The sequence below is a fragment of the Barbus barbus genome (genome assembly GCF_936440315.1).
Source record: "Barbus barbus genome assembly, chromosome: 9".
Taxonomy (NCBI): domain Eukaryota; kingdom Metazoa; phylum Chordata; class Actinopteri; order Cypriniformes; family Cyprinidae; genus Barbus; species Barbus barbus.
In genome coordinates, this window is record NC_136737.1 from 22,978,206 (window position 1) to 22,992,056 (window position 13,851).

Sequence of the window (13,851 nt, forward strand, 5' to 3'; positions counted from 1 at the left end):
AACAGTTCATCAATTACATGACCATAATCCATGGCAGATGTATACAGTAAAAACTAGTGACTATCCAAACATTCAGCCAGCAAACACACAATGTTCTTCTAATGTTAGGGTATGGTTACTCTGATTCTGATTAACAAATTTAGATTATGTTGAAGTAATTGGTTATTATTTCCATAAAAAACTTCCTGGCTACTGAAAAATAACCTCAAAAATCTTGTTCTAGGAACTTTCTAAAAACCAAAAATTTATGTTCCCAGATCATTACAGGAACCAGAAACAATTACATTGGTCACTATTTTAGTGAGAGCTTTTAAAAATGAAAGGTGTTATTTTGCAAAACCTCAAGGTTTTGTCCAATTCAGAAACTTTCTTCCTGGCCAGACATGAGTACAGAAACTCTGGACTCCCTGTCCCTGTTTGACTAGACTGATTAATGCGCTCATATGCTTGCTAAATTTAGCAAGCACTTCTATCAGTCAAAATATATGTGCAAGCCTGATACCACTCTAGCTGAGCACACACCCTCTAAGCCAAGAGCTGACATAAGTGGCAAACCCAAGGGAAAGTTGTAATAGTGGTGAAAGAGGGAACAACAATGTTTCTCAAAGTTACATGCCATGATAAGGGGATTTTTTTAGTCCTCAGAGGTTTTTAATGAAGTAGATTCCAGGTGTTTTGGTGTTTCAAACACAGACCAAGGTTATGCATGAGCAGTCAAGAAACAGCTGAAACAAGGGGAGGCCTTGTTTTCCTTTCAGATCTGAATTTGTGCAACTGAATCTTTTGGTGGGATTAGCACCTCTCCAGAGTAGTGCTGGAGTCATTTAAGAGTATGACATGGAGTTACAGGAGCCTTTCCAGATCGTAAAGTTCACACATCTTACCGGCTGTAAATAAGTTATCCCTTCTTTCTTTAGACCAGAAGATAATAAGATGTCTGTTTTTCTACTCATTACACAAGTGTTCATATTTATAACACATTTCATTAACAATTTGCAAGAAGGAGACAGACCACAGTTGCATTCCAATTTACAGCATTCCTACGCAGTGTTCAATGACTTGAGTTGTAATTTACCTTTCCACTTCCTGTTAAAAGTAGGATAGGGATTTTTGGAGAGGCTAGCAATAGCAAGCTAGCTTTGAAAACATAAGATCCCACCCTCCCTGCAAATCATTCTCCAAAGCCACTCCAAAACACATGAACACACACAGGCAGAGCATGGGCAAACCAGAAACACAATGAGAGACGGCATTCGTGGAGGACTGAACGCAATGCTGTCAAATTACTTCATGTCTCATTCACCGGTGAGAACCATTACAACACAAAGCGCATAATATTACAATAATAACGCCTTCCATTCTCGCTTGGTCTGCAATAGCGTAATGTAACGTGCTGATGACATATCATGTCTGCGTGAGCAGGGTGGACACAGGTATACATACGTTGACAGGCAGGTAGGACAACCTATCGTAGCCCTCGTACCGAGGGACATGATTGGACAAACAATTTAATGGCCTACACCTTCCACAGGTGATATAAATACATATACATATATTTAGACCACCTAACTTAGTGATTACCATCGGGATGTAAAAAGACTTTCAGACAGCATAAAGAAAAATGTTCTTGAATCAAATCACCTACTCTGCCTTTAAGTAGGGCTGTCGCGGTGAAGGAATTTCCCTTGCGGTAATTTTGAGTGGTTCAATAGCGCGGTATGCGGTATTACCGCATATATATATATATATATATATATATATATATATATATAATCTGTGTGTGTATGTGTTACGATGTAATGAGGTCATATTCAGAAACCAATGAAACCGAAACTAAATCGCTTTGAAACAGGAAGTGAAGTAAACCGAAGAGAATGAAAAAATAACGGTCTATATAACAAAACATAAACATAATAATAAAACAATCATCAAGAAACTGTTTTTTGAGAAACAAAATGTTTAAATGTAACTTTAAATATTTGACTTTAATGTTTCTCAAACCACAAATAAATATATCATATTAGTTTTATTGTTGTTAGCATGTTAGCTCCTAGCATGTTAGCTCCTAGTCTCAGCCCCAGACGTCACGCCCATGGACCGTTGGCTAAACGTCTGATGCATATGGCACACAAAATTGGAAACACTTCAGGAGTTTTGAAGTTGTCTTCGGATTGGTTGAATTATACAGGGTTTCTGGGAGACGTGTATGTCGTGTTCTTTAACGTACTGCCTGAAAACAAAGATGCTCTGATGCCAAACCTCCTCATCGAAGAAGAAAGCCATCGTGTTTACAACTGTGACGACGAGCACTTATCAGGATCAAATAAACACTGGATTTTCAAAAGTATGTGAAATATTTAAAGTTCATGGCATAGAATCTTTAAAATGTGTCCAAGAGTTTTACACACCGGTCTGTTATTGTGGCAACATTTCCAAACCCCTAAACATGTCGCAGCACAAAACAAAACATGATTGGTTGTTTTACCTGTCAGTCTTATGGCCTTTAAGGCGGGCCTTGGCCGTTCAAAGCGCCCAAGGTTCCCAGACTTTCTGCCATCAGTCTGAAGGCCTGGCTACACGAGACTAGTTAGCACCTAGCTAAGAGTTTCTGATGCCTCAAAACCCTTACAAAAATTAACCATGGTTTTATTTGGCATATTGACTACTATGTGTGTAACAACAGTTTTACTACAAATATCATGGTTAATCTATGGTTAGTGTAGCAAAACCATGGTTAATTTGTGGTTACCATGGTTTAACTATAGTAACCATGGTTTTTTTATTTTTTTTTCATTCAGAGTAAAACTATGGTTAATTTTCATAAGGGAAGGCACTTCATATCTTTGTGGACATTAAGAAATGCACATAGCGATATTCGTTTTAATAATGGATTGTTGTTACATGTTAGCATGTAGCCTAGGGCTTCTTATGCCTTGAAAGGTACTTTATACCATTGTGGACATTCTCAGACCACAAATAGCTATACATATTTGTTTCAAAAATGGTTTGTTGTTAGCATGTAGCCAAAGGCTTCTTATGTTCTAGAGAAGCACTTTATGTCTTTGTGGAAATTTTAAGATGTACATACAGTTTTATTGTTATAAGCAGTAGCTGCAGTATAAGGACAGTAAACTGGTACTTAAATATGGGTGTATATTACCACGTTACTAGACAAGTACTACCTGGCATGTGAAACGGCATACGAAAATGTAATGGAAATCTTGGGCTTAGACACAACATACATAAATTAGATTTTATGGTACAACTGACCTTGTAGACCCAACAGCTGGTTAACTGTAGCATACCACAATTAAAAGTGCAGAAATGGAGCCAACGATGGATTTATAAAGTCTAGCTTTACGGTCGGCATGCTATAAAATGAGCTTACACATTGTAAGTGCATGTTAACGCAAGGACCGACTCTCTTAGGTTGGGTTTCAAAAATATTGTAACGTTAGTAGCACCTAAGTAGTGCCTAATAACTAAAGCATTTATTTTATTTATTATTTGAATAGATTCATTCGACAGATTTGTTTTTCTTCCATTAAACCTTATTTGCGTATGCAATGTTACTTTATTGAATTTTGTTGGAATTGTATCAAAATAATTATCATTGGAAAAATCTAAACTCTGCATAAACATTTTCGTTTGCATGGTTGTGTCATTAAAGGCGACCGTTGGACATTACAGCTGCATCGTCCTATCTTCATGACTCAAAAGCCCAAAATACACCAGTGACACACAACACACCACGTTTAGCTGCCGCCGCAAACCAATACGGCTCTCACAGCTGCACTCTTCTGCACTCGAGTCGTCTCATGTAAGCAGAGGATCCAGGTGCCAAATGCCCTTTGCCAATTAATACAAGCCCGTCTTAGGACAGGAAATGTGCGGAGCATAATTATACGCTATTGTGCATGTACAATGTCTTTGCACCAATCGGGGGCCGTGGGAAGGAACAATCTGCGTGACTCTTAGTCTATCTCTAGATAATCCTGGGATAAATTGGCAAGAGTACAGAGGTCATGCCCCACCGACCTCATGATGCGGCAAACTGTGTCAGGAAAGCAACTGTTTCAGTTTATAAGAGCTGAACATTTATTGGCTGGAAATGCATGACATCATGCTTCAGATACAGAATTCGTTACATGTTAACAAAAGACACAGTGGCCAAAATGTTGTTTGAACATTAAAAATATTAAATAAAATGGAAATTATGGAAATATATATACACAAACTAATGTTCAAGGTTTTTCTTTTTTATTATTATTGAAAGAAATGAATACAGTAAAACTTTATTTTACAGCTCTACTCTGCGTGCTCATACTATGTACTTATTACAGCAATTCTAATAACTGGGTAATAACTAGGTACTAACCCTGAACCTACCCCTAAACCTAACCTTAACCTCACATTGCTCAGTACTTTCTTGTTAACTACACTGTAATTAAGTACATTTACTGTAAAATAAAGTGTAACCATTAATACTATTATTCTGAATCAATGCATTAAAGTCTTAAAATATGTCAGTAAAAATATTTAAAATGTTACAAAAGATAAATTCAGAACGAATTCATGTGACAATGAAGACTGGAGTAATGCTGAAAAATCAGCTTTGCATCACAGGAATAAATTACATTTTAAATATGGGTGTATATTACCATGTTACTAGACATGTACAACCTGGCATGTGAAATCTTGCTCTAAGCAACATACATACATTTGAATAATATTTTAATAGTATTTCACACTTTTACTTATTTTTACTCTATTTTTGTTCAAATATATGCAGCCTTGGTGAACATAAGAGAAGACTTCTTTCACAAACATTAAAAACACACACATTACAATACTACAAAAACTAAATTTACCTGCACAGACAACTGAGAATTGAGAAAATCCACAAAGAAACCACAACTACTACAAATATATTTAACGATATCTACTCATAGCATACAGAGGGCATAACCATGCATGTTAAAATAATTTTAGTATTGTTTTTTCTAATTAGACTGTTCTTTTGGTTGTATTTACTGTAACGTTTGCTTTATTTATTGTAGGTGCATGTGTTAAATGTTGTGGTACGTGTGACCATGTTCTGCTACTGTAAAGCACTACATAGTCATTAAATCGACATTTCAAGTGGCAACTTTACACTGACACTGATTTATTGCTCTTTTTGGCTACTTTTAGGATTATTGTGTTTAAGTAATGTTAAAATAACTTTTGTACCCTTTTAATTCTGGAATTAAACGGCAGTTAACCATGTTATATCACAATTCATTAAAAAATAAATACATAATGAAAACTTGCTGAAGAATCTAAAATTCAGAAGTTCAAAATGTCTTAAACGCATCTCTCCTTTATTACAAAACCATTCAAAAATGTACTCCTGAACATTAACAGCTCAACAAGGAAATCAGAGGCTGTCTATCCTGAAAAGCTCTTACAAACTTGTAGCAGTGCGTATATATTACCGTATTCAATTACTGCTTAAGGGCATCTGGTGACTGAAATGTAATGTACTGCATGTAGAAAGTTTCTTTTCACATTGGCTTCAAATGCTAGCACACGTTATTTAACTTAAAGTGTAAAAGTACAAATTAGTCTACGCTGTAGTGTTATCATCTGTATGTACAAAAATGATTGGTGTTTATACTGTACTGTTATTTATTTTATTCAGCCATCATAAAAGTTTATATATCAACTATATAAAAATGTTTTTCAAATGCAATATGTAGCTAATACCTTTTTTAACCAACTTTTTTTTTGGTAAATCAATAAAAGAATCCTTTCTTTTTAGGAATTCAAATAAAATTATTATTTTATTATAAAATTATGTTAAACTACATGTTCAATTCAGGACCTTTTCCAACCTGGTGTGGCACTTTTATTCATTAATGTAACTCCATGTACACTGAAAAAAAAATGGTGCAGAAGTTTTGGTCAGAATTTGACAGAATTTCAGTCAGAAATTGAGTTTTGCAATTAAAACAACAACAAAAAACAAACTGCAAGTAACATTGAATTCAATATGAAATTTTATCAAGTATTTCCTTGTACTTCCAATAATCATTTATCCTAATACACCCCCCTATAATCTTGATTCAGTTCAATTAAATTAATAAAAATGAATATCTTTGACTTCAATTAAACCATTTACTTTAAATGTTACCACATGAACTACATTTTTTGGGGTCACATCACCATTTAAATAAAATTTAATTAAATAAAACATTGCAACAACCTCCAAGATGGCTCAAAAACTTCTCAATGTTAAATTTCTAAGAATTGCTTCATCAGAACCAACACTCGGCGTACAACTCCACATCTATCACACACTGGTCCAGAAACGCCACACACCACACACATTTTCTCCTCACACTTCTGAAGGCCGCGTTCACAGAGGAAATAATAAATTAGCTCCTTGAGATGTGTGACAAAGATTTAAAAGAGCGTTAAATCAAGAAACCTGGCAGCCACATTTCAATTAAATTTGACTCTTACCTTACACCGTTCCTTCACTCAAGCCTACGAGTTTCTGTCTTTATAATGACCTCTCCTTAGATCCAGCAGGACTGTGCGTTCACTAGCCACCTGTAGTTCCCTTTGCCATGAATGTGTGCTGCTCCCGCAGGCTGATTTAGCCTGGAATAGTGGCTGGAGTTATGAAGTGTCACATGTGCTTCGCAAAAGCGAGTGAAGGGAAAACAGGGAGGGAGATGTTACGTGAACTACAGTAACACCTTATGGATGAAACCATTCCCAAATGGGACGTGCCTCCCATCCGATGCGTCAAATATAGTTTCTATACGCATATTATTTAGCAGATGTATGAGCTTTACTTTACCATGTACAGCATTTTCTCGTTACATTTTAACTGAGCTAGCACAAAAACAAACAACCAACCAAAAGAAGAATTATGCATTTTGTAAGTATAACCAAAATTAGTTTTTTTAGTTTTTTTTACTTTACAGATTTTCAGTAATAGTATATTACAGTATATGTTGTAAAATTCATGAATTATGAAACCAGTTTAATTGTAGCCGTTACAGAAGATGTTGTTTCAATACAGTGTCATAACTGTGTACTAATGTCAATATTGATTTAATCATATTAACATTAAACAAAAATCAATAATGTATTTTTATCTAAAACAACTAATTTAGTTGTAACTACACTTATTTTCAAAGTTGTAAATAAAGATTATTGGAGTATGTTTGATGAGAAAATACTATTTCAGTTTTGTCTACTTTGAAATTTCATGTTTAATTGTTTATGAAATTTACTAGTAATTTATGAGTGAGAATTGTTTCTATGCCAATTTCTTTCAGCATAAACTACACGGCAGGTTCTATATTTATTCTATATTTACTACATATGAAATGTATCATATACAAGAGCCTAATTTAAAAAATATACATACATTTTAAAATTAACTCTTAATATTAATTTCATTTTAACATGCAGATTGTCTGTGACAAATGTTTTTCATCTTTAATGCATATAAAGGATATGTATATTTTGATCTGTTCTGACTCCTAAAAATGATTGAGGTTGATGCAGTCATATTGAAAAGTATTCAGTTAAAAGGTTAGTTTAATTAAATATAGGCCCGGCGGTTCCACAGACAGGGCTTAGACTAAACCAGGATTAGGCCATAGTTTAATTAGGATATTTAAGTAGTTTTTATGAACATGCCTTAGAAAAAAAATTATAATAATGACATTACAGGTGTGCATCTAAAGACAAAAAGGCACTGATATATTTTAAGATCAGTCAGGGCAAGTTTCTTTCAGTTGAAACAGCTCAGACTTACATTTTAGTCTAGGATTAGGCTTAAGACTTGTCTGTGAAACCGGGGATAGCTTATTTTAATTAAAAGGTTAATTTAATTTAATTAAACAAATATAGAACTGAATTGAAATATTACTCCATGAAGTGCATTTTTTTGCCTGACAAAAAATGTAAACCACACAAATTTAAGTAAAAAGCAAAATATACGAAATATAATACACAGTGAAATCTAAGTGAAACACGAGCAATCCAAATCCAGACGAAAATGTTCTCCGAGAGTCACGTACAAGTTTGTAGGATAATGTTAGAGTATTAAATCCTGAATTCTTGTTTGACAGCATTCTGTCTTTGCCAAGACGCCCACCTGGCTCCGAACTTCATATGTCGAGTTTCTCTCTGTCCTAGTTTTCACATTTTTAATTAGCAACATCCATGCGTTGGAATGACAGATGAGTGCTATCACCTGCTTATCATGATAAACTGGAGCGCTGACAGCATCTGGGATAAAACGCAACTCCCTGACAGATCTACTTCAACTATTGGGAATATTAACACACAACAGAAAGTCTTTATGAAACACGAACACGTGCAACCTTTTGGGCGGAAAGATCTGACTAAATTACTGTTGAATTCTGAAAATAAATAATACATAATCATGCAATAATAAAAATAACATTAATTTGCTTAATTGTGTTTGTTGCAAAACATTATCATTTTTTTCGCTGAATTACAATAGTATTATAATCGAAAATTAATCAATAATTACATAATAAATACAAAATTAACAATTATTGTAAAGAAATTATAAATAATAATAATATAGTTTTTCAGTCGAGTGTTTGCTATCATAATGTAAATCTTGTAATGATATTACAAATGTTAGCTATTAAGAATGAACAACTTTGTTATTTTATTTTAAGGTTTAAAATGTTCTTTACCATTAACTCCACAGGTAACAGATAAAAATATGCAAAGTAGCCCATATTATAAGAAATACAACACACATCTAGTAATTGGAAATTTAGTAAATAAATGTTTGAACCGAACTGTCATTTTTCCATATAAATGCTCATCACATTTTGGGTAAGATCCTTCCGTGAAAACAAAGTGTTGTTCGTCCATGGGCCATAAAATTAACATTATATTTCATTTCAAGCTTGAATTTCCCATTAACAGAAATTGAAGTTTCATGCCATATAAGTGATTTTAAATTTCTATTGATGGCAAGATGCTTTCATGGTGTTTCATGGTTTTTATTTTTATTTTTTGTTCAGTTTTAAACTGTATAAAATGCATTGACAAATAAATAATTAAAAATTAATGATGTAATTATTTATTGAATTTAATGAATTTGAATATTCTATTTGAATGTTGAACTGGAAAATGTTAACTTGTTTATATGTAACTCAAACTAAATATGATATATATATTTTTAAAGACAGTAGTTATATGAATTTCTTTTAATATAATTTCATTTTAATTCTATTTTCTACATTTGAATGTTGAACTGACAAGTTTGATCACTTGTTTATCTGTAATTCAAACTGAAAATTTTAGACAGTAGTTATAGGAATTTCTTTTAATATAATTCCATTTTAATTCTAGTTTCTACATTTAATAATATGTTTAATTTATATAGCGCCTTTCCCAAGCTCAAGCACGCTGTACAAAAGTAGAAACACAATAGACAGTCGATTCACATAATGATAACAGTCCTTTCACAATCAATTAATCAGTTAAGTAGACAGTAGACTGTTGCCCAGTCCGGGGACAGACATGATTGCAGTTGCATATCATGGTACAATTATGCACAGAAAATAGAGATACAAACATAAGTAAAAAACAAAACAAAAACACAACACATATTCCACAGCTGGTAGTATAGGATGAGCGGAGTGTCTAAAGAACATGATATGACTGAGTTGTGATTTAAATACAGAGAGAGAGGTTATTGTCCTTAGTGCCAGAGGTATAGAGTTCCATAGTTTAGGTGCAATGACTGAAAATGATCTGCCACCCATTGACACCCATAAACAAAATCTAGGTGCAGTAAGAAGTTCACAACCTAACGATCGAAGTGATCGAGGCGGAACGTAAGGAGACAGTAGATCAGAGAGATGGGGGGAGCAAGGCCATTGAGTGATTTAAAAGTAAGCAGAAGAATTTTGTAAGTAATGCGGGATGATACAATGGAGTTCAAATAAGATGGGGTAATATGAGCAGATCGCTAAGTATGGGTTAATATTCTTGCGGCAGAGTTTTGAAAATATTGTAAACGAGAGATAGAGTGCAATGGTAATCCAGCAAAAAGAGCATTGCAGTAGTCGAGGCGTGATGTAATAAAAGCATGCACTCATGATTCAGCATCTTTTGGAGAAACATATGATCGAAGTTGTGCTAACCGGCGAAGCTTTGGATAGTTTACTAATGCAAGCATCCAGAGTCAGTGCAGGATCAAGAGTAATTCCTACATTTCTTACAGTAGCAGGTGGAAAAACTGTTGTAGCATCAAGGTTGAAACTGAAAGCATTTGAATGTAGAACTGACAAGTTTGATCATTTGTTTATCTGTAATTCAAACTGAAAATATATATGTCTTTTTAAAAACAGTAGTTCTTTGTCATTTCGTTTTAAATTTCAAATTTGAATTAATTCTGCATTTTGTTTACAGCCTTTAAATTAAATATTTTAAGCTCATTCTCAATTCATTTCTCAATAGTGCACAGCCCTGGTTGATGTAAAGCACTCCATGCAATATTTCAAGAATAATTACTGAATAATAAAGCAGAATCAATTAATCTGAAAGTAAAAACAATGACATCTGAAACTCTGCAGGTTCAAGTATGTTGACCTCAAACACCCTGAAGTCGAGCTGTGTTCAGAGCCGCTGAATACCAGAGCTGAAAGTGAAAGAAATCTGTCCAAACTCAGCCCTCAAAGATAAGAGGCAGACTTTCAGTTACAAAGAGTCTCAATCTCATATTTACAAATAATTACATGATCTTGCTATCTATAAGGTTTTATGTCAAAAGCACAAATAAATAAACCGTTGTTTTCTCTAACAGTATAGTTTTGTGTGTTCGTTTCAAACACCTGATTAAAACCTTAATTCTCAATTCTTTTGATAAAAATTCAATTTACATTTTTGTATCTTACCTTTGCAATTGTTAATACATTGTTTTATGTTAAAGTTTGCAAATAATTATAAACAAATACATTAGTATATAATGTTTTATTACGTATTTATTTACTTTAGATAGCAGGTCATGCTCAACACAAAAATATTATTCTCAAATGAGAGTTTGCATTTGCATTTTCACAACCCTTTGACAACATGCCCCTAGATGACAACATACCCCTTAATGCTTAATTTTGTTTTTTTAATTTAATTTACATACCAAGAAAAATACTAAGAAATATAATGAAACTTTAAATTATATTAGCCTATTTTCATATAGACAATAATTACAAATATAGCTGCGAGCAGCGATGACGGGCCCAAGCCGTCAGCATACGCCACCCCGGTGGCATCGATAAAACGGTGCCCAGCGAGCACAAGCATCACAGTAACCCTCTGGCAGTTTGGTTCTAAGGGATACGGCAATTAAAGGGTTAATCCAAACCATCAACTCTGTGAAACACACACACACACAGAACAACATATAAAACTTTAAATTCTGTGAAAATTTATTTTTCATTGGTAGTTGATGTTAGTTAATGCATTTACTAATGCTAACAAATGAGAAATTATTATAGTTACCAAAGGTTTTAATGATTTATTTTTCCATTAACTAACATGAATAATTTTTTCTAACACAAATGAATAAAGTAAAACATATATTGTTAATATTTAATGTTATTTGTGAATTAACCAATGTTAAAAAACAACATTATTTAACTGTTGTTAATTTACATAATTAATAAATATATACCATTTAATGTTGATCAAAATCAATTCCAAAATGTGTTAATATATTATTAAATTTTAAAGTTTTATCTTTTGAACATGACTATTTTTCTAATATTAAAAATATTTTGTTCATTGTTAGTTCGTTGTAAGTTCATACTATCAATGAAGAATTAACATGCTGTAAAATATATATTTTTCATTGTTAGTTCATGTTAATTAATGCATTCCCTACTGTTAACAAATGAGACTTAATTATAAAGTGTTATCAAAACCTTTAATGCTTTATAAGCATTTTTTAAGGATTTTATTGAGAAGTTTAAACAGACCCTCTCTCTCTCTCTCTCTCTCTCCCCCTCCACACTCACTGAACTCACCCAGTCACCCACCCAGTCACCTACCGCACACATTAGAAGCACAGAGACAGGAGAACTCTGATAAGTTTGAAAATTTTCTCCTCTGCATAGTGCATTGTAAATTCATGAAATTAATCACATATCCTCAGACTGTATTGTTCTGTGCATGTAATTTTTTATGAAGTGTTTGGAAGCTGCTCTTAAAAGATAAAAAAAAAAAAAGTTCTCTTTTTTCTGTAACTTTAATAAATTGCCATTAAATCATCGTTCAAGATATCCTAAATCCGTCCACAATTTAGCATCTTCAGTATTTTGGCATCATGAGAAAAAATGTTTGGTGTGATTTCTGTGTTTCTGTTTGGAGGAGGATGAATTTGTTTACAGCCTGTTTAAAAAAAACCCACATTAAAATAAATATAGCCGACTTCCTGTTGGTCGTAGCTAATGACTGTAAATTAGAAAGTTGTCCGGATTAATAAGAACAATTTATGTACCGAGTTTGGTGTCTGTAGCTATCATTATATATATATATATATATATATATATATATATATATAAACGTTAATAATTATATACCATTTAATGTTGATCAATATTAATTCCAAAATGTGTTAATATATTATTAAATTTTAAAGTTTATCTTTTGAACATGACTATTTTTCTAACATTAAATAGATTAATAAATGCTTTAAAAAAAAATTGTTCTTTGTTAGTTCATACTATCCTGGAAGAATTAACATGCTGTAAAAATATATTTTTCATTGTTAGTTCACGTTAATTAATGCATTTCCTAATGTTAAGAAATGAGACCTTATTATAAAGTGTTATCAAAACCTTTAATGCTTTATAAGCATTTTTTAAGGATTTTATTGAGAAGTTTAAACAGACCCTCTCTCTCTCTCTCTCTTTCTCTCCCCCTCCCCCTCCACACTCACTAAACTCACACAGTCAGTCACCCACCCAGTCACCTACCGCACACATTAGAAGCACAGAGACAGGAGAACTCTGATAAGTTTGAAAATTTTCTTTTCGCCATAGTGTATTGTAAATTCATGAAATAATCACATATCCTCAGACTGTCTTGTTCTGTGTATGTAATTTTTTATGAAGTGTTTGGAAGCTGCTCTTAAAAGATAAAAAAAAAAAAAAAGTGTTCTTTTTTACTGTAACTTTAATAAATTTCCATTAAATCATCGTTCAAGATATCCTAAATCCGTCCGCAATTTAGCATCATCAGTATTTTGGCATCATGACAAAAAATGTTTGGTGTGATTTCCGTGTTTCTGATTGGAGGAGTATGAATTTGTTTACAGCCCGTTTAAAAAAAAAAAAACACACATTAAAATAAATATAGCCGACTTCCTGTTGGTCGTAGCTAATGACTGTAAATTAGAAAGTTGTCCGGATTAATAAGAACAATTTATATACCGAGTTTGGTGTCTGTAGCTATCATATATATATATATATATATATATATATATATACAAATTAATAATTATATACCATTTAATGTTGATCAATATTAATTCCAAAATGTGTTAATATATTATAAAATTTTAAAGTTTATCTTTTGAACATGACTATTTTTCTAACATTAAAAAGATTAATAAATGCTTTAAAAAAAATTGCTCTTTGTTATTTCATACTATCATGGAAGAATTAACATGCTGTAAAAATATATTTTTCATTGTTAGTTCACGTTAATTAATGCATTTCCTAATGTTAAGAAATGAGACCTTATTATAAAGTGTTATCAAAATCTTTAATGATTTATAAGCATTTTTTTAAGATT

At 32.6% G+C, this 13,851-nt stretch overlaps 1 protein-coding gene across 2 annotated transcripts in view; it reads right to left on the minus strand.

Annotated features, from left to right (window-relative positions):
• LOC306875420 (RNA-binding protein 20-like) overlaps nucleotides 1-6,701 on the minus strand; it is a 29,632-nt gene extending 22,931 nt beyond the window's left edge. The window contains exon 1 of one of the 2 annotated variants that reach the window (XM_079425954.1): nucleotides 6,508-6,701. The gene's annotated coding sequence lies outside the window, so the exon portion shown is untranslated. The remainder of the gene's footprint in view (nucleotides 1-6,507) is intronic. The other variant, XM_079425955.1, reaches the window with a different exon arrangement.
• Nucleotides 6,702-13,851: the final 7,150 nt, after the last annotated feature.